Source organism: Saccopteryx bilineata, chromosome 4 (assembly GCF_036850765.1).
Source record: "Saccopteryx bilineata isolate mSacBil1 chromosome 4, mSacBil1_pri_phased_curated, whole genome shotgun sequence".
Taxonomy (NCBI): Eukaryota; Metazoa; Chordata; class Mammalia; order Chiroptera; family Emballonuridae; genus Saccopteryx; species Saccopteryx bilineata.
The window spans coordinates 165,044,597-165,067,790 of NC_089493.1; the positions used below are offsets into that span (position 1 = coordinate 165,044,597).

Here is a 23,194-nt window from a genome sequence, read left to right on the forward strand (position 1 = left end):
GCCCCACATTTACCCATGAAGTTCGGCCCCGAAACCCCCTCCTCTTGGGTTCCCCAGAGCGAGGGGCTGAACCATGGCGTGAAGAATGTGTTAATTTTCTGGCTGGGGGAAGTTGTCCTCGCCCGGAATGGGCTGCTTTCCGGCGGAGAGCGCGGGGTGCGCCTGGCTTTGTTTATTTGTAGGATCGACAGAAAGTGAGTGACCCCAGTTTTTAAGTGGGGGGAAGAGGGAGCCTCCGAGGTCTGTCAGAGAGCTGAAGCACCCAGTAAGGGGCAAGATCGCATTTTTTTTTCCTCTCAGGAATCGGAAGGGGTGCGCGGAGTTGGGCCGGTGCCATGGGCTTCAAGGAGGCACCGGCAGATTTGGGGGGGTTAGTGAGACTCATCCGGAAAGACCCGCTCTCTCTTGTCTTATGCGACAGGCTTGGCAGCCGCGCCCTACTTTGCCCCCTGGACCCTGGGTGGTCTGAGAGTCGAGTCTTCGGATTGGGGGAGCTGCGGGGGGGGGGCAAATCGGGCTGTTGACCTCCATCTTTCCCCGCGCCGCGTGTGCTGTTCAGTTTTGTGGCCGGCCCAGCCCCCCCGCCCCACATTTGCGCAGGAAGCGCTGGGGAGGGGGGCGTGTGTGATGGTTCCGCCCTTGCCCCCGCCGGAGCTGCCCCAGGGCGGCCGGCAGAGTCCCTTTCAAGTTTTCTGCTGGGGCCGCCTGGCGGGGGCTGCGTGCGCGGTCGCTGCGGGCTTGTTTGGAGCGCTGTTTGAACGCCCGGCGCCACCTCTGCTGCCCCGGCCCGCGGGGGCGGGGGGTGCTCTCTGTGCGACTGAGAAGCATTTAAATTAGACGTTTTTAGGAGTTATATTGGCCTCAGCTTACCCTGAACACCCTCTCTAAAGACCCCGTACCTTGGGTTTCAACCGCCATGGGAAATCCAGAAACTGGGACCCAAAACTGCCTCCCAAACCCCCTTTTCAGAGCGCTGCGGAGAGACTGAGGCCGGCGTTACTTACTATTGCGTAGTGTTGATTTAGCAGTTTCCCTGGATGAGACTCAAGCAAGAGCTGGAGGGGGGTGTAGTGGCTCACTCTGCAGCTGTCACCCCCCTCCCAGAACGGAAATTGTTCTCTCTCCTTAGGGAGGAGAGGGGGTGATTTTTGCCCTGGGAAGGGGTGGGACCTGCTGAGGGAGGTTGGTCCCTGGAGATCTTGGTAGAAGCCCCCCCTTAACACCCCAATCCTGGCAGAAGCTGAGGCTTTTCTCCCAGGGAAGCCCCTAGCCAGCCTTGCACCTCCCTCCCTCGTGCCACCTCGTTTTCCAAGGTTCTTCTGCAGAAGACAGACCCTTGGCTGGCTGGCTGGCAGGTTGTCCGTTGGCGCCTTATTTATGTGTGTGTATTTGGGCCGGCTGTTTTCTCGGTTCAGCAGGTGACCCTGGCCCGGGCCTCCTATCTCTCCCCCGACAGAGCCTGTTGACTTACCCGTGGGCCAGCGGCCTCGTCTTTATCACGTGAGGCCTGGAATGTCCACCCGGCTGGGCTGGGCTGGGCTTGGTTGGGTGGGGGAAGGGAGGATTCTGCATTCAGGGCCAAGGCCAACTCAGGACTATGTTCTGTGGGCTCCCACTGTGAACCCCAACTCTTGCTGCCTCTTTCCAACTTTTGCTTGCCCTACCCATTCGGCACATGTGAAACTGAGGCTCATAGGAGTGTGGGGATGGGATGGGCAGGGCTGCATCTGGATAAAGAACCAAATCTCTAGGAATTAAACATCCCACCTTCTTTAGGACCCCGCCTAATTATTTATGGGAGGGTGGAATGGAGTTGGGGTTCTCCTTGGGAGGGAGGAGTGCGGGCTGGTCTGAGGTCAACATAGGATGAAAGTGGGGTGAATACTTATGAACCAGATTCAGGCCTGCTTTCCTAGACCTCCTGTCTGGAGGAATGACCGGGGAGTCAGAACTCCCCAAGCATGGTGCTCTGGAGCATGCCTTAATTGTCCAAGGTTGGGGCAAGGCTTACTTATTGTTATTGCTGTTATTATTGCTTGCACTTCATATGTAATTCACTTATTCATTCTTTGGCACAATGTGTGTTTATTGAACATCTACTATGTGTCAAGCCCCACCCTTCTGGGGGGTGCAGAAATGAATCACTGACTCCACCCCTGCTGTGGAGGCTGGCCCAGGGTGGAGACTCCACCCTCTTTCCCCACCTCCTGAGGCCCTGATTGGAGCTTTTCCATTTTTTTTTTTCTGGGCTTTCCCTCTCTCATCCTTATCCTCTGGTCCAATTCTAGCCCCTGAGAGAGAGAGAGAGAGAGAGAGTGTGTGTGTGTGTGTGTGTGTCCTTGATTAAGTGTATTAATAGTTAAAGTCTCACTCATAGCTGGAACTCACCAGACCACAAAAAGCCTCCCCAGTTACTCACGCGCTACTGCCCAACAAGAATATCCCACTCGTTTTTTTTTCTTTTTTCTTTCTCTTACTTCTCCCTTTATTCCCCCCAACTCTAAGCCCACCTCCCAGACTGCAGGCAGTGAGAAAGGACTGGCCCCTTCAAAGACTTAGAAATCACAAACCATTCCACCTGTCCCTTAAAGCCAAAGCCAGTGTCAGCTGCTAGATGAGGCTGTGTGGGTCTAGTCTGTTGGCCTGGGGTGTGGGAATCTAGGTGGTGTGTGTACTTATGACTCAGGACATGTGTATCTGTGAATCTGTGTGTTGAATGTGTGTCTGTCTTGGGATGTGGGAGTCAGCATGTGTATCTGTTGATCTGGGAGTTGTGTGTGTCTGCATTGCATTTGTCCCTGTGAATCTGGGAATATGTATGTTTTGAGTTATGTATGCTTGGAATTTTGTAGAATGTATGTTTGTGATTTGTGTATATCTGTGTGTTTGTATATGCTTGTAAATCCGGGAATGTCTGATGCTCCCAAAGTGGTGTATCTTACCTGGGAAAGTGTGTGTATGAACTTAGGTGTATATCTGAGCTGTGCAGACAGTGGTCTGTCTGTCTCCGGTGACTGCAGTCTGTGTGTTCCTTTCTTTTTCTGTATCTCTGTCTGCCAGTCTGTCTTTCTGAGTCTCTCCCTCCCTGATTGAGACCCCAAGTATGACTGTGTGTAGCATCGAACCTCTCCCACCACCGGTACTTCCCTTCCCCTCCCCTCCCTGGCAGTAACTGGGCAGCTTCCCCGTCTGCCTGCCTGCTGGGAGTTTTGGAAGCCGTAGAGGGAGACAGGCTGGGGCCAGGGTGACAGCGCGTATCCACGTGGATGGCAGCCTGTGATTACAGGAATAAAAGGATTTTAAGGTCATGGGTGTATTTTTTTAGTCCCCCTCCCCCTTTGGTGGAGCCAGTGGCAGCCTAGGGCCGGAGCTCTGTGTCTGCTGGTTGGAAGTCTGTCCTCATGCAAGTGAGCATTGATATGTGGGGCTTTCCAGGGAATATGAAGAAATGTGTGTACATGCATGAACGGAGCCTGTAAGAGCATGTGTTCTTATCTGCCTGCTCCCCTTGTGAGAGTCCACAAGGCTGTTCCCTGGGGGAAAATTCCCAGGAAAACTTCTTGCTTCTGGGTGTTAAATGGGGCTGGAATCCTGCAGTCCTGTGTGCTGAAGAGTCTTCTGGCCCCAATCCTTTTCTTCCTGTCTTCCCCAACTCACTCAATAGGGTGTCTCTGGTTAGGCCCAGTCACCTGGGCCAGACCACATTTTGGGGTGTCAGTGCCCCTGGCCCTGCTCCAGCCCCTTTAATTGCATTCTGCCGCCTAATCCCCCGCCAGCTCAATTAGATCACAAATTCTTCTTCATTTCCTGCCTCTGATGCTGGCCTCCCTCTGGGCTTGAAGGGCCTAGAAAGGAGGGAGGGGATCCTTCCCCCCTTCTGCTAGCACTAGGGGCTCTTAGGGTGGGGGTGAGATTAGTTCCTAGCACACTGGCCCTGGGGTACAGGTTGGAACCTTGGAGGTCAACAGGAAAGGGCTCTGCTGGCTCTTTTTGGACTAGCCTCAGCATCCTTGTCCTTGGGGAGGGAGCTCTGGGTAGACCAAGCAAATCTTTGGCCAGACTGGCCAGGCCCCTCATCACCGTCCTCACAGGCTCTGCCCATCTCTGGCTCCCAGAGCAGTTGCTGGCCATCCTCCGGCACAGAGGTTGTGACCTTGTTCTTGACCTTTCATAGTGTCCATTCTGGGAGCCAATGGGAAGACTGAGTTCCCCTCTACTGAGCCCTCCTAACCACTTCCTTGACCTAACCCAGACAAATATGTTTGAACGCTAGCTCTGGAGTCAGACCTAGCTCCTAATCTTGGCCATGTCACTGTCTAGCTGGGTGTATGACCTTTGTGTTCTGTGACCCTCAGATTCCTATCTCTGAAGTGGAATAATAAAAGTACGTGGTCCACAAGACCATTTTCAGATGGACACAAGGATGATTGTGCAGTGCCTAGCACCAGTGGCTAACCCACAGTTAGCATTCAATTAAAGTTGGCTTTTATGGTGAAGAGGACTTCATATCCCCCAGTGAGAAGGAAGACGAGAACATGTGGCTCACACTTAGTGTTTCTGTCTCCATTCTGCTAATCATCAGGTGTGTGACCTTGGGTGCATCACTCTGCTTCTCTGAGTTTCTCTTCCCCATTTGTAAAGTGAGACTGATAATAGGCCTGACCTCACAGGGGCTTGGGAGGGTTGTCTGCATGCAGGTGCTTGGCCCCAGCTCCCCTAGCAGGTTTTCAACGTATTACTTGCCTTCTTTCTTTTCTCACATCAAGCCTGGGTGGGGTAGGGCTTGGGTACAGACTCAGGGACAAGGGTACTGACCAAGGTCATGAGTCTGGTAATGGGGCCTGGGTGGGGTGGGAGGACTAAGGGATGACCTGCTGGCTTGCTTGCTAGTTTACTCGCTGGCTCAGCTAAGCTTTGAGGCATGGCCTTCCCTCCCCGCTGGTCTCTGTGGAAAGTGGTAGCTTGGCTGATTTTTTTCCGTAAAGGAGAAGCTGGAAGTCTACCCCCTCCTCCCCCAGGAGGCACCGTGGCAGCGGCTGTGCTGACAGGCCTCCTGGCCTTCTTGCTAGGGTGGCTGGCAGCTCTGGAAGACCGGCTGCGCACAGATCAGCCAGAGGGAAGAGGGAACCGCAAAGGTCCCCTGCCATCACTAATCCCCATGGCCCCTCCCACCCTCAGCCTGTCCTCTGTGGGTGGAAAGACTGAAAGAAGCCACAGCAGGCAGAAAGCTGGGGAGACTGGCTCTGCTGGAGGTGGTGGAGAGGGACAGGCAGTGGGAGAGTTCCCATATCTCCCTTGCTAGTCTCCTTATTTCTCTGACCTCTGTCACTCATTGGCCTAGGCTCTTTAATATTTCATGGCCTTTGGAGCCAGCCCCCTGCCCCAGCCCACAGGGCCCCTTTGTCCGCCTGCCACTGAATTGCTGAATTACTGACCCGAGGCTGCCTCTGCCTTCCCCCAACTGGCCCTGACACCTTCCCTGTCCCTTCTGACCTGCCTCCGTGACACCTCTACTTGTCACATCCTCCATCTCTCATATTCATCTTCTTCTTTTCTCTCACATCTCTGACCATCTCTTTGGCCTTTTTCTTTATTTTCCTCTTTTGTTGGCTTCTTCCTTCCCAGTGGAACAGAAACCTCGGCAACTGGTCCGCCTGTCTGCCTCCCCCTCCCGGACCCACCCCTTCCTGCCCCCTCCCCCCAGCCATGCTGGCCGTGAGAGCTGGTTTTATTTATTTTTCTGTTTGTTTGGGAAGAGGGCAGTGGCAGTTCTGGGCCCTGGCTGCTGTGTTCTGCCTAGAGCAGCGGGCAGGCCGGCAGTGCTGGCCTCCCAGGAATGTGGCCGGTACGCTCTGCGCTATATTTACTCCCCTCCAGCTGCTGGACCCAGCAGGGCAGAGCCAGGCCTGCCTGGTGGCCCCGGGGGTGGGGTGGGGGGAACCTGGTACCCACCCTCCCTTGCCTCGCAGACCCTGCATGGCCCTTGGGCCCACTGTGCCCTCCCTTCTCTGTGACCTCCTCTGACTTCCTTGGGCTTGCCCAGCCTGCCAGCAAGAACACTTGCACGTGGTGCCAGTACAGGCATAAAGTGTGGGCTCTAGGGCCTGATTCGTGTGGGCCAGCACCTGGTGACCACCCTCCCCACCCCCACCCAGGGGCCTAGCCTAGGCCTGTAATCTGGTGGCCAGAACTATGTAAAGCATCTTTCCGGGCCTCTCCCCACCGGGCCTGGTCCTTGCTCTTGCCACATACCCTGATCACTGGCAGGGGTGGAGTAGGGTCGACAGGGGGCCTAACCCAGTGTGAGCAGCTGTGTTTCCTGTACTGCTGCCCCCTACCACATAATTTGCTCTGTGTTGGAACTCCCAGGTCCCTCACACAGGCATATGTGTACACACCTAAGTGTTTGCACATATATGTACAACATGTATGAACACATGCTGGATTGTATCTTCCTGGGAGGTAGGGCCATGCCTGCTGTCATTGACTCTCTTATTCATCAGATGCTTATGAGATTCTTTGGGTCTGCTCTGTGCCAGCCTTGCCGTGGGATGTGGCAGTGATTTCTTCCTGTTCCCCCAGTGCCTGGCACGAACTAAGTGTTTGAAGAGCTCTAGCTGCTACTCTAATCAATTGCTGTCCCCCAATTATTACAATAATAATAATAATGTGGTAACAATGGTAATGACAAAGCTAACTGGTACTGTATGGCTAGCCTTCATTTCCTTTTAATCTTCACAGTAGCCCATTGAGTTGGGTGTTGTTAGCATTCCCATATACAGATGAGGAAACTGAGGCTAGGGAGTTTGTGACTTGCCCCAGGACATGCCACTGACAAGTAGAATTAGGTCCTGGCAGAACTCTTGTCTGGCTGTGAACACCATGAGGACAGCCAGGGCTGGTTTGCATATGGTTTTTCCTACGCCTTCCCACACTGCCTGGCACGCAACAGGGACTCCCTAGATGCTTGCTGACTACAGGCTTTACTCTCCTTCCTTCTTGAGCTCTCCATGGAGGGGAGATGAGCTGATTGACCAGTTTGGCAAATGAAAGAATGCATTAATGAATGACCAGATGATTAGCTGTGGGAATGGGTGCTCTCAAAGGACACTGGGATGGGAGGTGTGCTTGTGATCAGACTGGTATGTAGAGACCCCCTGGCCCTGTAGAGTATCCGGGGAGATGATGTGGGGGATAGGTCTGAGAGATATGGCTAGAGACCAGTAGGCTGCTGGGTCACATCGGCTCCTTGGACCTCTGTTTTTCCATCTATCAAATGGGCTCAGGAGCTTTTGCTTTGACTGGCTGCCTGCTGGCCTGAGCTGGGGCTAGACTGGGAGCCTGAGAAGTGAGGGAACTGGTCAGAAGGAGGAAGCAGTGGGTGGTGAAGACAGGAAGATGAAGCTTGGAGCTTGGCTTGGAATCTGAGAAGCAAAGAGACCAGCCCTGACCTGACGCCCGTCCTCCCTCTGAACTGCAGGGTGGGGGTACAGGCTCACAAACCTCGAGCTACCCACACTTGCTCTGGCGAGGGCTGGGCTTCCTGACATCAGCAGCAGTGGCTGTGTGTGCCCTGAGGAGCTGGTCTGTTGTCCAGTACTAGATCAACTATATCCACAGGCCCTCCTCTCCCCCCAGCCTCATGTCCAATTCCTGCTAATTCTTTTTTTTTTTAATGTGTGTCTTTTTAATTAATTTATTTATTTTATTATTTTTACAGAGACAGAGAGAGAGTCAGAGAGGAACAGATAGGGACAGACTGACAGGAACGGAGAGAGATGAGAAGCATCAATTATTAGTTTTTCGTTGCGACATCTTACTTGTTCATTGATTGCTTTCTCATATGTGCCTTGACTGTGGGGCTGCAGCAGACCGAGTAACCTCTTGCTCGAGCCAGCGTCTTTGGGTCCAAGCTGGTGAGCTTTGCTCAAACCAGATGAGCCTGCGCTCAAGCTGGTGACCTTGGTGTCTTGAACCTGGGTCCTCTGCATCCCAGTCCGATGCTCTATCCACTGCGCCACCGCCTGGTCAGGCCAATTCCTGCTAATTCTGATGGGAGAGACCCAGCTTCACACCTCCCGCAAAGCTAGATGGGAAATTGGTTAGCTTGGACCCAGAGCAGGAGGTGAGGGTGGGCTTGGCCTCCTTTATTTCTGTGAGTGTCAGATCTTTTTGGCCTAGAATTTTTAGTCATCAGAGTCTAGAATTATAGAATGCTTGGAACAGAGGAATTCTTGAGTCAGGATTCCTATCTTGTTGGGATTCTAGAATCATAGAACCGTGAGTTTTACTGCTGGAGGGAAGCGTGAATGGTCATATTTCAGTCTTATTTGACGCTAGGGGACATTGAGGATCTGAAGGGAGGGGTGTCTCTGTGGTGCCCTCAGGTGACATGAGTACATACCTGAGACTGAATCCAAGTTCTGTTACTGGTCTACTGCTCTTTGGAGGTCTAGCCAGCGAGTGGGCCGTGTGGGCCCAGTGAGGCAGCAGGGGGATGTGGCTGGCCTGCAGGCACAGTAGGGGTCCTCTCGGTGGTGCCTGCCCGCCCACTGCCCACGCTTCCCGAGGCACCAGTGTGAGGAGGAAATGTAGGCTGTTGCTTCTAGCGACAGCCGGCAGGGCCGGGCGGCTTCCCAGATCCCCCTCTGATTCATGGCCTGCCTGCAGCTCCCCCTTCCCTTGGGGGCCTCAGCAGCCCCATCTGTGCAATGGGAGAGGAGGCTGTACCCCCCAGCCTAGCGTCACAAAGATAATATAGTTGGGATTCTTTTCAAGACCACTGTCAGGCTGTGGGAGAGGAATTTGAACTAGCCAGCTGGACATTTGAACCCAGAGCACTAAGAAGTCCTTCTTGGGGTCACCCTGTTGCCTCCAGTAGCTTGGCAGGACTGAATTGGTTCCTAGTGCAGAAAGTGTTGGTGTGGGGTAAATGGATAGAGAGGTGGGACCCACAGTTAGTCTCTCTCCTTTAGGAAGACAGAACAGTGAATAGGAGGGCTAGCTCACCAGGCTGTATCCTGACCTTAGTATGCCCATGGAGTGTGTTGCTCCATGAGGTCATTCATTCAGGGTCTACTCTGTCTCTCGATATGTGCTGGGTGCTATGGATACTGGGGATGTTGAGGCAAGTGGTAGAGTGGGGAGGGGGGCTCCTTGGCTGAAGAAATGGGGTGGTAGTGTGGTTTGATGAAGGCGTGACTCTGGGAGAAGGAATGAGGTGGGGGGAGATAAGGAGCTGGCCAGTCAGGCAATGTCCAGCGGAAAATCCCAGCTGATCTCAGGAAGTGTTTCCTCCACTGGCCTCCTGGGAGGGAGGCAGGTCAAGCAGGAAAGAGGGTAGCTGGGGGCAGACAAGACCCCCCAGCCAGTCCAGGTAGGGACATCCCAGGCCTAGCAGCTGGGTGGGTGTGCCCCTCACGCTGCAGGAGGGCTGGAATGCATCCGCTTTCCTGGTCTCTGAGGCTGGGCCTGTGCTGGGGGGTGGCAGGGCTGCCCGGAGGCACTGGGCCATAGTCCAGATTTCAAAGCCTTCTCCAGGGGCCTCTTGTTGCCCCCCACCCTGTCCTGCCCTGTCCTGAGCTGTCACAGTGGGGGTGGCAGATGCTGTTTCATCAGCTGAGGGGCTGAGGTGAGTGGGAGGCCTCCGGAAGGTCCTCCTGGGAGGTTGGGTGGGGGGAGGCAGCGGGGGCGTTGGCAGCTGCTTCCCAGCCAGGGCTGGCTCAAGCAGCCTCCCAAGCCCCTCTCAGTCCCCCAGGCCTGGAGGTGGGGAGTGATGCCTCAGAATTGAGACTGGTCCTTCCTGCACTCACTCCCCCCACTGCCCACCAGGCTTCTTGGCTCTGGCCCCCTCCCTGGCTGCGACTGCAGAACCCCCCCTGGGGAAGGCAGGGGAGGAGGCACAGTGGGCTCAGAACAGCGGGTGCCCGTGCAGCCAAGTATTTGCGAGCTGTCAGAGACAGACAGGCATGTGGGGAATTTGGTGCATGTGGGGCTGGGGGAAGCAGGCGGGTGGGCAGGCAAGCAGGCAGGAGCTGGGAAGCTGGGGAACTGGGGCTGCCTCCCCCGCCTGGTGAACCCTGCAGAGACCACCATTCTCCCATCCCAGGTTAGAAGGTATATCCAGCCCCTTCTCTCTGCCTCTACCAGTATTGTGAGGGGAGTGGGACTGTGACCCTGGCTGGGGTCTGGTGGCAGAACTGACACTGGGGAAGGCCTGATCCCTGTTGAGGGCCTGATCCTGGAAGAGGCTGTCTGGTGGTGTGGAGCCAGGCAGGAATCCGGGTTGTGTCCGACTGCGGCCTCCAGGAAACAGCAGCTGTCATGCTCCCAAGCGTGCCCCCCCTACCTCACCCCCACCAAGCCTGGCACAACTTGTTTCCTGGCCAGGGTCCGGCTGGGGCAGATTGGAGGAGCCTAGTATTGCCCAGCCTGGGTAAGGAACAGGCAGGGTGGAGGGGGCCATGTTTATAAGACTAAAGGTACTTGCTGCTGGGTAGGCTACGCCAGTTATTTTGCTGAAGCAGGTTGGAGTCACTTTGGAGGGGGGGACCACAGGCCTTATCTTTCTGGACAGAGACCCCAATTTAGTAACCTTTGTCGTCTCTTCCCCAATAGTGCCAGTTGGGCAGGTCAGGGCCTACAGCAGAGTATACTTGGTGTTTCATAGCCAAGAGCCCAGAGAGGTGAAACACTGGCCCAAGGTCACACAGTGGGCTCTGCAGCCTTCTTCCTACCCTCGTATGGGTGGAGCCAGTGGGAAGAGGTGAACATTGGGGGTGGGGGGCTATATTTAGTCAGTCCTGCAGAGCCAGAGGGCCCCTGGGAGCAGCTGTTGTTGGGGGGGGGGGGTTGCAGACAGAGGCCTGGAGCTGCATTTAGTCTGGACAGAAATATCCTCCCCCCACCCACCCACCCACTGCCTCGGTGGCCAGGCTGCGGGCTTGTCCCCTGAGGGGCAGCTTGCCTGGGCCTGGCGGGCAGCGGGACAGGCAAGATGACCCGATAGGCTTTTCCCAGCTCAGGTTTCGATGAAACAGGAACCGGAGCCGCAGCCTGGGCTGTGGGGGCCAGGGCAGCCGGAGCCTGGGGGGCCAGGGCTGCCTCCCCCCACTCCTCCCCCTTCTCCCCATGATGCAGCCTCCCCTTCTCAGAGGCCTGGGGAAGCAGCAGGTTATTTATCAAGCCAGCCTCCCCGCCGTGCCTTGCACTGGCGGTCATGAGCCCAGCAGAGCAGGGTGAGCTGGGCAGGCGGGCGTCAGGATGAGCTCAGGAGATGTGAGTCACCCCATCCCCGGCAGCCCCACGAGGCCCTGAGGCCTGGCAGGCAGAGCGGCAGAGCACATTCACGCACTCCCCATGCGGCACACCCAGGGGCACACACTTTGGACAGGCGTAGTCACCGTTCTCGCAGTTCACTTGACCTGCACACACAGCTGACACGTAGGGTATGGGCTTGATCACCTATGCTGTGGACACTCCAGAAGCACTCTCGCTGTTACACTCACAGCCCCATCCTCTGGTGCACATACACACTGGCACCTATGAGGCAAATAAACATACACAGTCACATGTGCATGATGTGCTCCTGGTAGAGCCCCACACAGTTCCATAAGGCAGTTGTTTGCGTGCCCCATCCTGTCACAGGCTCGGGCAGCCATCCTCAGGCCATAGCTACATGCAGATGGTGCCACAGACTTGGGTCAGGAACTCTGCCACAATAGAGCCTGGCGCATGCGCACGAACTAGTTGGGGCTCCACTCACCCAAATGCCCCGTTTAGGCTCACACAAAGACGGCCCAGCCCTCAGCCATGTTGAGGCCGCTGAGTCCTGTAAGGTGCACATGAAAAGGGAGCCGTTTTCCTTCTCCCCCAGTCTTCCAGACTGGCTAGCTCTCTGAGGAGGAGGAGCAAGTATTAAGCATAGAACTCTTAGACCCACCCTCTCTCAGGATGGGCTCTCTGGCCATGGCAGAACTGGTGGCAGGTAGATGGGGAGGGATGCAGAGGTGCTAGGAAGAGGACAGGCTGGAGAAGGGAAGCCAGGGAAAATCAATTTTTCTGAGAGTGCCAAATGGTCAGCTGCTTCCCCCACTTGGGAGATTGGGGGTCCCAGGAGTCTGTCTGCCCACTCTCCCTTTGCATGCTAGCACCCACTTTCTTCTGTACCCTTGGTTCCCAAGCCCCTTGTTATTCTTCCCCTGGTTCTTAGTCTCCTTGCCTGAAAAATGGGTGCAGAGTTGGCCTGAGTACAAGGAGGGCCTGGGCTGCTGGGTTGAAAGGATGCTTCTAAGCTTCTGCTGCCCGTTGGGGCTGGGACCTGCCTTCTCTGGACTAAGCAGAACTAGAAGCATACCCATTTTTCAGATGAGAGAATTGAATCTGATGGGGATGGCTTCATGGTCATCTAACACCCAGACTGCAGACCTTCTGGGCCCATGGAATTGAGACAACCCAACATGGTTCAAGGGTCAGATGGCTATAAGCCTCTCAGTCCAGGCTGGCTTACACTTCCTGACCACACAGGTCTCTTTCATAAAGGCCCAGACAGTGGTCATGGACGGAAAAAGGGCCTAAGCAGCCTCAGGAAAACAAATAGCCATGTCCAATTAGGAGGACTGGATTTCCCTTGAGCCATGGACTCTGAAGTTGGACAAGCTTGGTCACTGCCTGCTGCATGATTAGAGGTTAGTCTGCCAGCCTCTCGGACTTCGCTTTTGCTGCCTGTAAAATGGGTATGAGCCTTATCTCTGTGTCTCAAAGCTGCAGGACCTGAAGTAGGTGAGTGGGTGTGGTTCTCATCATGTCACACCTGGATCTCCAGGTGAGGCAAGCCCTCCCCACCTGTCTGCTCCACCAAAGCTGGCATTTTCCTGGGAGTGGTACCCCACAACATGGACTCTAATTAGAATGTCTTGGATTTAGCCTTCTCCAGCACTAGTCTCAGATGGGAATGCTGAGGTGTAGGAGTGAAGAGGCTGACCTTTGGGCCACAGGGAGGGGAGGGGTAGGAATGAGTTGGGTTCAGGGCAGAGGAACCTGGACTTCTTGGGTTTCTGGACATCCTGGCTTCATGATATGAGGAAAAAGAAAAGGCCAAAGCTTTCTCTGTCTTCCAACACATAGTAAGACCACAAGTTAGTCTCAAATAGGGACTTCCAGGTGGCAAACAGGGCCTTTGCAGGGTGGTGAGGAGCTTGGCACATGTGGCCTGTGTGGAAGACCTGTGGGCATTGTGGGAGATGAAGGACTGACATAGAGTAGGTAGGACTGGGGGCCCAGGGAGGGAAAAGGGAAGGTTGGCAGGAAGTATAGGTGGGTTCTTCCTGTGGCCAGAAAAGGCAGTGTAAGCCTGGACAGCTGCATGCTACCCTCGTAGTCCTCAGAACTCTACTGTATGCTCATCTCCCTGTGTTCCTTTAGGTGTGTGGGGGGAAAATACTCTGTTTGGGGCTGAGGAAACTGAGATACAGTCAGACTCAAAGGCAAACAATGGCAGAACTGGGGTCATAACCTAGGTTCCCTGACACTCCTGGCTTCATCTGTCCTTGACACTCACTCTTATGCTGGCCTATGATGACAATAAAAATAACAACAGTGCTATCACTTTTTGAACACCTTCTGCATGCTGGCCGTGCCCTGAGAGCCTCATATATATCCTCTCTAGGACCCTGATGGGGGTGGGACTATCATTGTGTGTGCATTTCACAGATCAGGAAATGGACTCAGCAAGGTCTAGCAACTTGTTTGTGGTCACCTAAGATGGAGCCTGCAGAGAGGAACCTTGACTCCAAAGCCCATGTGGACCCTTCTGTGGCCTGCATCTGTGCCTCTAGAGGCCCCCCCCATCTCCCATGATCCCACACTATGAATAATTCTCCTAGTTGGGCCAGCCCCCCCCCCCACCTATGCCCAATGCCATGACTCTCTTAGGTTTAGATGAAACGAACTGCAGACCCCTTGGGCCTGAGGAAGGGTAAGCCCTTTTGGCCTTGGCTTCTACAGGGGATGTGGTTCACTGGGTGTGAAGTAAGGGGACAGGAATGCCCCAGAGAGCAGCCTGCTGCTCTGAGGGATCTCCTTGCAGACATTCTGGGAAATTCAATTGTGAGGGACGCCTAGGGCCTGGTCAGGGTCACACATCACCCCCATCCCCATTCTCCAACCTCCCACCATACACTGGGGACTCCTTTCCCCTCTGGGGAGCCCTGCAGGGAGTTGTTGCCCTTGAGCTGAAAATACCTTCCTTTCTGTACACAGAGACAGTCACAGTGACACACACACCCCATTCCTATCCTTTTCTTTTTTAATTTTTATTTTTGTGACAGAGTCAGACAGAGGGGACAGATAGGGACAGACAGACAGGAAGGGAGAGAGATGAGAAGCATCAGTTCTTCGTCGTGGCTCCTTAGTTGTTCATTGATTGTTTTCTCATGTGCCTTGACGGGGTGAGGGGGGGCGCTACAGTAGACTGACTGACTCCTTGCTTGAGCCAGCGACCTTGGGCTCAAGCTGGTGAGCTTTTGCTCAAACCAGATGATGAGCTTGCGCTCAAGCTGGCGACCTCAGGGTCTCAAACCTGGGTCTTCCGCATCCCAGTCCGACGCTCTATCCACTGCGCCACCGCCTGGTTAGGCCCATTCCTATCCTTGATCAATATGCTGGTTAGCCAAACAAAACCAGGCACAGTGTGGTCCTGGGTTGGGGCTCACTAAAGGTCACTGAGTTTATGTTTCTGGAAGTTGGTGTTGGCCTCAAATGGAGGAGCAGACTCTGGGTTTGGGGCCTTGTGCTGTGGCAAGTCACTTCCCTTTTCTGGTCTCAGTTTCTACATCTGAAATGACTGAGAGTCTTCTCTGCACACTGTTTGAGGCAGAAGTACACAGACACACCCACATGCCCTACTGGTGTCCCCAAGTCCCCTAGGCTCCTGTAGCTCCCTCAGATTAGCATGGGATCCAAGAGGGGCAGGCTGGGTGGGCTCTAAAGTCGGGCCAACCTGGATTTTAGTGTTCTTTGCACTATCCACAAATTGGGTGACTTTGATTAGTCACCTGCTCACATCTGAACATCAGTGTCCTCATCTGTGAAATGGATGGACCATGGTGTCTATGGCTTTGGGATGCTGTAGACAGAGCACCTGGCACAAACTTGATTGATGATGGTAATACTGTAACCGCCCCCACTCCCAAGGCTGTTCTGGTTTTTGTCCCCCCAGCCTTGGTCTCAGGGATTCTGGGAAGGAGACAGTGCCAGTCTGCTGGCTCAGCCGGCTTGGCCACTGACCTTCAGAGCACCCAGGCTGTCAAGGCCACCTGACCGCCTGCTGGGCGGGCAGGCGGCAGGCAGGCGGCAGGGGTGAGCGTCAGCCAGCTCCGCGCCTGACGCTGCCCTGCCCTGCTCCCACTCTCCCTCTCTGCGCCTGTGTGTGAGCTAATTAATCTCAGTCCTGTTGGGAAATTAGAACGCAGCAGCCACAGCTTCCTCAGCCTCAGTGCCTGTGCTCCTAGGCCCTGCCGAGACCCACTGTGGTTTGGGGGCATGGGGTCAGGGATGGGGGTGACAGGAGTTGCTGCTCCTGCACAGGTCTCCCTGAGCTCCCCACCTCCGGGCTAGGGCGGGGCACACTGGCTTCTCGACCCGTCCCCTCCCAGATAGTGTCCATAAGGACACGGAGCAGTTGCCCTGCTGGGGTGAGAAACCCAACCCCCGTTTCTCTTTGACCTGGTCCTGGGGCTGGTATGGTCCCTTCCTTACCCCATATTCTATCTCATTGTGGGGTCCTCATGCCAGCTCAACTTGGACTGACAGAGACAGATGTAATTATGAAATTTTGCTTGGGAAATTAATTCAAAAAAGTTAATTAATTGGCAGTTCCAGAGGTGGCGGGCTCCACGCCCAGCCCATCCTACTGATGTTAGTGCTGACCCGCCTGAGATTGTGCAGCTTCCTGGGCAGGCTGGGGACAGGGTCGCCGATGACCTGGCTGGGCAGCCCTGGGACAGGGAGCAGGTGCATAGTGAGGAGGAAAGTGCAGATCGGTGTCGGGACCCAGAGCAGGTACCTGGAAAGGGTTTGTCAGCTGGATCTGCTGGGGTAAACTTGGCATCCTGAGAACTCAGCCATTTGTTTGTATATTCAACAAGCTATTGTCAAGCTTCTGTTGTACACCAAGGGCAGTGACTTAAGTGCCCCCGGCCAGCATAGACCACTGAATGTTTTGTCCAGTTCTTCTGAATCCTTTTTTTTTTTTTTTTTAAGAAAAACCTCTAAACCTATACTCAGAGGCTTTTCCAAAGGGCTCAAAGGGACATTATTGGGCCTATTGTGCAGATGAAGCAACTGAGGCTCAGAATTCAGCTGTATCCTCCAGCAGGATACTAAGGGCTGTGTAAGGTTAGGCTTCTTCCCGAGGGCTGAGTGCTCCCACAGGCAGCCCCTCCCTGTGGGTGACAAGAGCCTTGAAGTGGACATTTCCAAGGAGAAGGTCAGAGAACATGGCCAACCCCTTTCACCTTGGCACACTTGGAACCACTGTGTCTCTTCTCCCCTCACCCTACCCTTGTATATTTGTGTATGCATGTAGGGGCTTTCTCCCCCCCCAAAAAAACCTCAGGATGGCCCAGCTGGGCTGAGGCAGGAGGCCCCATATCCCAAAACTTCCCAGGTATATAGGGACCCCACTTCTAGGGTCCCTGGTTACAACAGCCCAACTAAGTTCTAGTGTCTGAAGCAGTGTGGGCTTCGTACAGTCTTACACAGATAGACTGGGGCAAGAGGTGTCTGAGCCCAGGACAGATCAGGGATACTGACTGCAGGAGGCCAGCAAGGTGAAAAACATGGGCTTTCAAGAGGTTGTGTGGCCTTGGGAAGGTCCCTTAGCTTCTCTGAGCCTCATTTTCCTTGTCTGGGAAATGAATGGTCCCATGTACTATTCAGAGGGCTGTGGTGAAGTTCAGGGAGATGTAGCCACTTGAAGCCTCTAACCTTGACACCAGGTTGGGTGGGAGAGCAGGGAGCCAGTGGAACTGTGCTGGCTCCAGGGCCTGAGAAGGCCAGCAGGTTTGGGCGGGGAAGCTGGTGCATGTGCTTGGGACAGGAGCTGAAGGACACAGAGGAGGTGATAACTGTGAAGTACCCAAGAGTCAACAGCTAACAGCCCAGAGTCCTGGGGTGTCTAGGGGGAGTCAGTCCATATAGCCTCTACTCCCAGATTTGCATAGTGCATTCCCTTACCTCCAGGCCCCGAGTGGGCCCTGCAGTTAATCGTGTAGGCTTTACCTCTCAGTGGTTCAGAACAAAAGTGGCCATAATGAGCACGCTGAGCTGAGCACTCTGTGTTCTATATCACTCTGACATGTTCTGTAGTTCTAGGTTTCTTCAAGGACTGACCCATGTTCTTAGGTATAAGTGGGCCACACCCACTCCCTGAGCATCCTGTGTGGGCTGGATATGGGGTCAGAGGGAAGGAGCTTCCTCTGCCCACCTCATCTCTTCCAAAAAGTCCTCCCTGCTACAACCTCTTTCCTACCTCCCGCCCCCAGCATGTTAGGCTGAGCATTTGGGGTTCTCTGCATAGACTGTTAAACCCTTCTCTGTGTGTGTCCATTTCCCTCCTAGACTGGGAGCTCCCTAGACTGAGTCCATGGCATCTCTGTATCCCACGCCCAGCAGTTAGTACTGGACTTGGGTTATAGGGCTCTTGATTTCCTATTTTACAGATGGCCCTGTGAGGATGTCACTCAGCCAAGATCATAGCCTTTTGAGGGGCAGAGCTAACTTGGCCAAGGTGGGTGAGCAGGTCCTAGTGCCCTCTGGGGTCTCCCTGCAGATTTCAGGACCTTTCTAGACTTCTTTGGGGCTTGCAGCTCCTCATCCCCCTGGCAAGCAGTGTTCTGGGTGTCCAGCCTTGCGCCCTGGGCTCCTGAGAGCTTGGGGAGTGAGGAGTTCTGGCATCAGAGGGCAATCCTTCATCTCCTCAGCTTCTTTATCTGTGAAATGGGGATCCTGGTACCTTCCGCTGGTAGTGCTTAGTGGGGAAGTGAAATAATGGTTGCTTGGGACTCAGAACTCCTTAAGTGTCCCCCATCGTTATTATTACTCACACTGTTATTTTTTTTACGGTCACATTATTATTCATGCTCCCAGGGCCCCAGGAGCTGCAATGGCTGTGAGCCTGGGCAGAGCTCTGGTCTGCAGAGAAGTTGCAGTTTCTAATTAGTGCCCCAAGAAGACAGCTTGGGTTTTTATTTTTGCTGGAGGATCCCACCTGCCCAGGGCTTCCTCAGACCGTCATCCACTGGGCTATGGCTGTATGCCCCCTCTCCAGCCTCAGGTAGGGGGCCTGGCTTCAGGCAAAAGCCTCCCCAAATTTCCCCTGCCACTCCCTCTGCCTCCCAGATCTCCAGGGCCATGAATCATTTATGAGGCAAAAATGAAACCAATTAAGGACAAACTTTGAAAGCCTCTAATTGCTGTGCCTGGTGGCACCGAGGAATGAGGGGAGGCAGGCCTGCCCGGTGCGGAATCTCCTTGGCCCGGCCTTCCCAGGCCTCCTGTCCCAGCGCGTCGCAGGGCGCCACGGTTCCCCGCCGTCTCCCGGTCGGCCGCGGATGTGCCTGCGCGCTCTGGCGCTCTGGCTGCTGCGGCGTCTGCCGCCCCGGCGCCCGGGTCCCAGGCCGACTAATTAGGGACGTCTCTTCTCCCCGCGCCGGCCCGCCGCCACTCCAGGCCCGAGGTGATGGCGGTTGTTCCTGCCCTTCTGGGGCCTGTGAACCAGAGCTGGCCGCGTTTCTCGGTCGGGAGCCAGCTCTGCTAGCCTGGCTTAACCCAGGCAAGCCCAGGACGCCCTGTCCCTGAACTGGGAGGCTGGGGCTCCCATTGCCCCCACTATGGGGTGTAGGCTTGGGTAGGCTCCGGGTGGCACTGGGGTACATGGCTTGGAGAGCGCCATTCAGTCCCAGGGAGAGGGATGATGATGAGATGGAGGCTGGGGGCAGGATACAGAGGAAGAGCCAGAGTGGGGTGAGCTCCTGAAGTGTGTGGCTGTGCAGCAGGATCCAGTGGGATCTTCCTCTCAGCTTTTCCACGGATAGCGATCTTAGGCAGATTCTTTAGCCTCAGTTTCCCCATTTGTAAACTGTTAGGACTAACTAGTTTTCTTCTGGATTTGGGATTTGAGCAGCTAGGTTTTATTTGCCCCCTACTCCCCTCTCTTGGGGGCTGCTGAGGGGATGGAGGTTAGGGGCTGGATGGACCCAGCAGGATCTGCCTCACTGCCAAGAGCCCTGGGCACCAATGGCCAGCCTGCTCACTGTGCTGAGGGCCAGGCAGGCCCTGGGCACTCAGGCACGTTGTTTGCTGAAACCGAATTTCTGTGCTTGTGTTTTTCCATAATTATATTAGCAGGTGGGATTTTTCCTCGGGGAAGCGGTGGGAGGGGGAGAGTCATGGCAGTGTCCCCGCCCGCTCTGAGCGTGAGCTGGGCTCTGCCTGCCCACCCGTAATGATTTTTTAATTATGCAGCCAGTGCTCGGAATTGCTAATCCACCTCCAGCCCAGCATCCCCTCCTGCAGCTCACACCCCAACCCCTCACTGGTGTCCCCAGAGTAGTGGTGCCCAGCCCCGCACCCATCACTGATGCCTGTGTCTGGGACCACCGCCACAGTGGGAGAGAGGGTAGACCGGGAAGGACCGAAGGGGCACCCCACTGGCTGCAGGTGAGAAGAACTTGGTGGTGGTGGGGCCTGCGACTCTCTTTGTGACCCCTGCCCCACCCTGGTCCCAGCATGGCTTGTACCAGCTAGGACAGCTGTGGTTCTGAAAGGGGGCAGGGGAGTTATCAGTGCCCACCCCTGAGTGGCGTGGCCACATCTATTTAGGGACATCAGCCTGTCTCTACAGCTTTGTGTGAATCCCAAAGACATACACAGAGAAGTATGATCTTTGTCACATTCACACTCACATTTTGCTTCCCGTCCCCACACACGCTCAGCCTGACAGTTACACAATCACATGTTTGTTCTGTGTGTTTCTCATACATAGAACCATACCTGAGGGCCAGGGTGCTCTCCAGAGAACCCCTCCAGAGACCCCACTGCTGCCTTCCCTGCCCTGAAGTGGCCCTGCGCCCACTCCCCTGTCTCCATACCCTCCCCCACCCTGCCCCCCACCCTGGTGGACCCACTTAGGTCCCCCTGCTTCCACCTGGTGGGGTGGCTTCCTGTGGCTGGGGCCTGCCTAAACCCCATTGACCTGGCCTGCGTGAGGAGGCAGGGGGTATGGGAGTTCTGCAGCACTGTGGCAGCACCTCCTCTCCAGGCGCCCAGCTGTGGCATCTGTCAAGGTCAGATAGCGACTCCGAATCCGAAACCAGCCGGCTGGGCCCCATGGCCCCTCTCGCCTCATTATTTTTGTGTTCCGGGGCTGCGGCGACACCTCCCTCTCTCCTCCTCAGCCTCCCGCCTCTTGCCTGCCTCCCTCACGCCTCTGCAGGGAGGGCCTGCGGTCTGGGGGCTTTTGTTTTCCATTTTTTTCCACAATCAGACCAGGCAGGCGGGTAGATGCTGGCCAACGCTATTGGGTTTTAAACACCAACAAGGCAGGTGCCTCCCTCATGGCTGGGACAGGCTAGTGGAAGCCTGGATTGGTTTCTCAGGAGGACAAAGTGAACCTGGGCGTAGCCCAGCGCACCTGCGGGCAGCTTCCTGTTTCCATGGGGGCCCCAGCACCTGGCAGCAGTTCCTGTCTGCATCATCCCCATCCCAGTTGGGCCTCAGACTCACATCCCAGACCCCTCAGTGGCCCTGATACCACTCACAGTCTGCTCACGCATGCGGAAACACACACACACACACTGGTGTACACGTGGCAGAGATGTGTTGAGCTCATAGGCCAGAAGAACCCACAAACATTCAGCCACTATGTAAACCACTATCTTGTACACACATTCACTCTCAGACATACAGGTACATCACTGATGTAGACAGCACACATTCTGCTGGCATGTGGGGAGGTCACACAAAGACCTACCTACAGTGGTATGCGAGCCCCATGTTAAGGACATCAGTGCTTAAACTCTCAGTGACATCTGAGACTGTACACATGCACCTGTCCACACCCACAGCCCCCAGACACACACTTATGCATGCAGCATGCGCAGGTGTCTGACACACCTCCTGGGTTTACACAGGCAGATATACATGTCTGTAGTGCTGCTTCTCATGATACACACTCCAGCCTGAGCTCACTCCCTGGGGTCTGGTTTTCTATGAGCACAGTTACCCCATCCAAGGGCCTTCTGTCTCCCAAAATGCTGAAGTGAGCTTGAGAACTCCCCCTTGGTGTACCCTGTTCTTCCAGGAAGCCCCTGGACAGCAGGAAATGGCAATTGACAGATGGCTGCCCTACCCTCCTGGCCAGCCTCTTTATGTACACCACCCTGAATCCCACAGCTCCGAGGTGGAGTGGTGGGGGGTTCCGAGTGGGTCACAGTGGACTCGATGGCTGCTAGCAGAGAGGACAGGCTCGGGGGTGGCCTCTCAGGCACTGTCTCCAGGTCCTTCTGCCTACCTCCAGCTCCTGATTAGGGTGTGTGAGTGTTGAGAGAATGAGATGTGGGCAGACTTCAGGCCCCCAAGAGTCTCTGGGGTAGCCCTGTCCATCCTCTCACTTCCTCCTCCAGCTGTGGACTGCTGTGACCGCCCCTGAGAGGGGGAGGTAGCTGGAGGTTTAGCAGGGGCAGGGCCCCCACCCCCCAGGAAACTCAAAACCCTGGGCCAGCCGCGGGTGGCGGGTTGGGGCAGGCACAAAGAGGGCCTCTGTGTGGCCAGGCTGGGCTGCCCACAGGATTCTGGGGGAGGAGGCAGGAGCCGGTTTCCGTCCCATTCTGCTTCCTGCGGAGGCCGCCGGAATGCCCGGAGCTCTGGCCCAGCCTGGCCCGTCCGGCCCACCCGCAGCCCCTTCCCCTGTCTTTTCCTGGGCCTTAAGGTACAGCTGCAGGCTTTTCTGCAACAGTGCCCTAATGTGTTTTGACCAGAGCCTGAGAGTCAGGCCCATGGGAAACTAGGGGGGGGGTTCCCCTAGACCAAGAGCTAAACAGCCAAAACTCCTCCCCCCATGTGCCTCAAAGCTCTTGGCCAGTGTTGGAGAGCCAGGCCCTGGAGTCACACAAACCTGGTTTCAAGTCCTGGCTTTGCCACCAATGATCTTGTGACCTTAGGTAGGTGACTTGACTTCCTTGAACCTCAGTTGGCCTCATCTGTAAGTGAGGATAATACTGGAGTTATATAGAGGGAATTCAGTGAGAAAATGGATGTAAAATGCTTAGCACCTGGAAGAAAGTAAGCGCTCATTATTAGGGCGTGCCATCATCATGTCATCTGGAAGATGGAGGCGGGAGAAGGCTGGATGCTCTTCACCTCAGTAAGCTTCACACCATCTGGGGCTTGGTCCCAACCCTGTGACCTACCCAAAACCTTTATCTCTAGACCTCAGTATTACTAGCTACATCACATCAAAGGCTAATCTAGGTCCTCTGGGTCCTCACAGGATTTGGAGAGTGGGAGGGGTCACTATCAAGAGTCTTTTTGTTTGTATTTCTCTACCTCCTTTCCCATGGGCCCCTCTGGGATCATGATTCTTGCTGTTGGATGAGGAACAAGAACCATTCTCCATTTTATGATAGGAAACAGAGGTTCAGTGTGGGGGAAAGCCTTGGTCAAAGTCAACAGGAAGGGTTAGGATGAAGGCACAAACCTAGACCTCAGGACTCTAGTCCCCTAGCCAGTTGTGACACATACCCTCAAGACTCAGAAGGACAGACTCCTTGGCCCCCCAGATTCCTTGGCCCAGGTGTCTCTGAGCTAGCGTTCCCTGGCTTGCCCAGTGGTGAGGCCACCAGGAGGGAGGTCTTAAGAGTGTATGAGCTTTGATCACAGGTTGATGTCAGCTCTGACAGCACCATTTTGTGCGAAACGTTAGCTAAGATTCAGGGGGGGTTAAATGGGGAAGGCATAATTTTCTTTATATCACGACTGCTTATAAAATTGCCTGCTCTAAAAGGGGCAATAATAGTACTTCAGAAAACTGCATATGAGGATTCAACGAAACAAGGAATGAACGGTGTGTGACACACAGGAAGGCCTCCATACAAGTTAGCCCCTTTCCTCAAGGTCCCATGGTAGAGCTAGGGAA

At 55.0% G+C, this 23,194-nt stretch overlaps 1 protein-coding gene across 6 annotated transcripts in view; it reads left to right on the plus strand.

Moving 5' to 3' along the window:
- CXXC5 (CXXC finger protein 5) overlaps nucleotides 1-23,194 on the plus strand; it is a 34,980-nt gene that overhangs the window by 2,740 nt on the left and 9,046 nt on the right. The window contains exon 1 of one of the 6 annotated variants that reach the window (XM_066272669.1): nucleotides 76-194. The exons of the other annotated variants lie outside the window; for them this stretch is intronic. The gene's annotated coding sequence lies outside the window, so the exon portion shown is untranslated. Of the gene's footprint in view, nucleotides 1-75; nucleotides 195-23,194 lie in introns of those variants that run through there. 6 annotated transcript variants of the gene reach the window in all.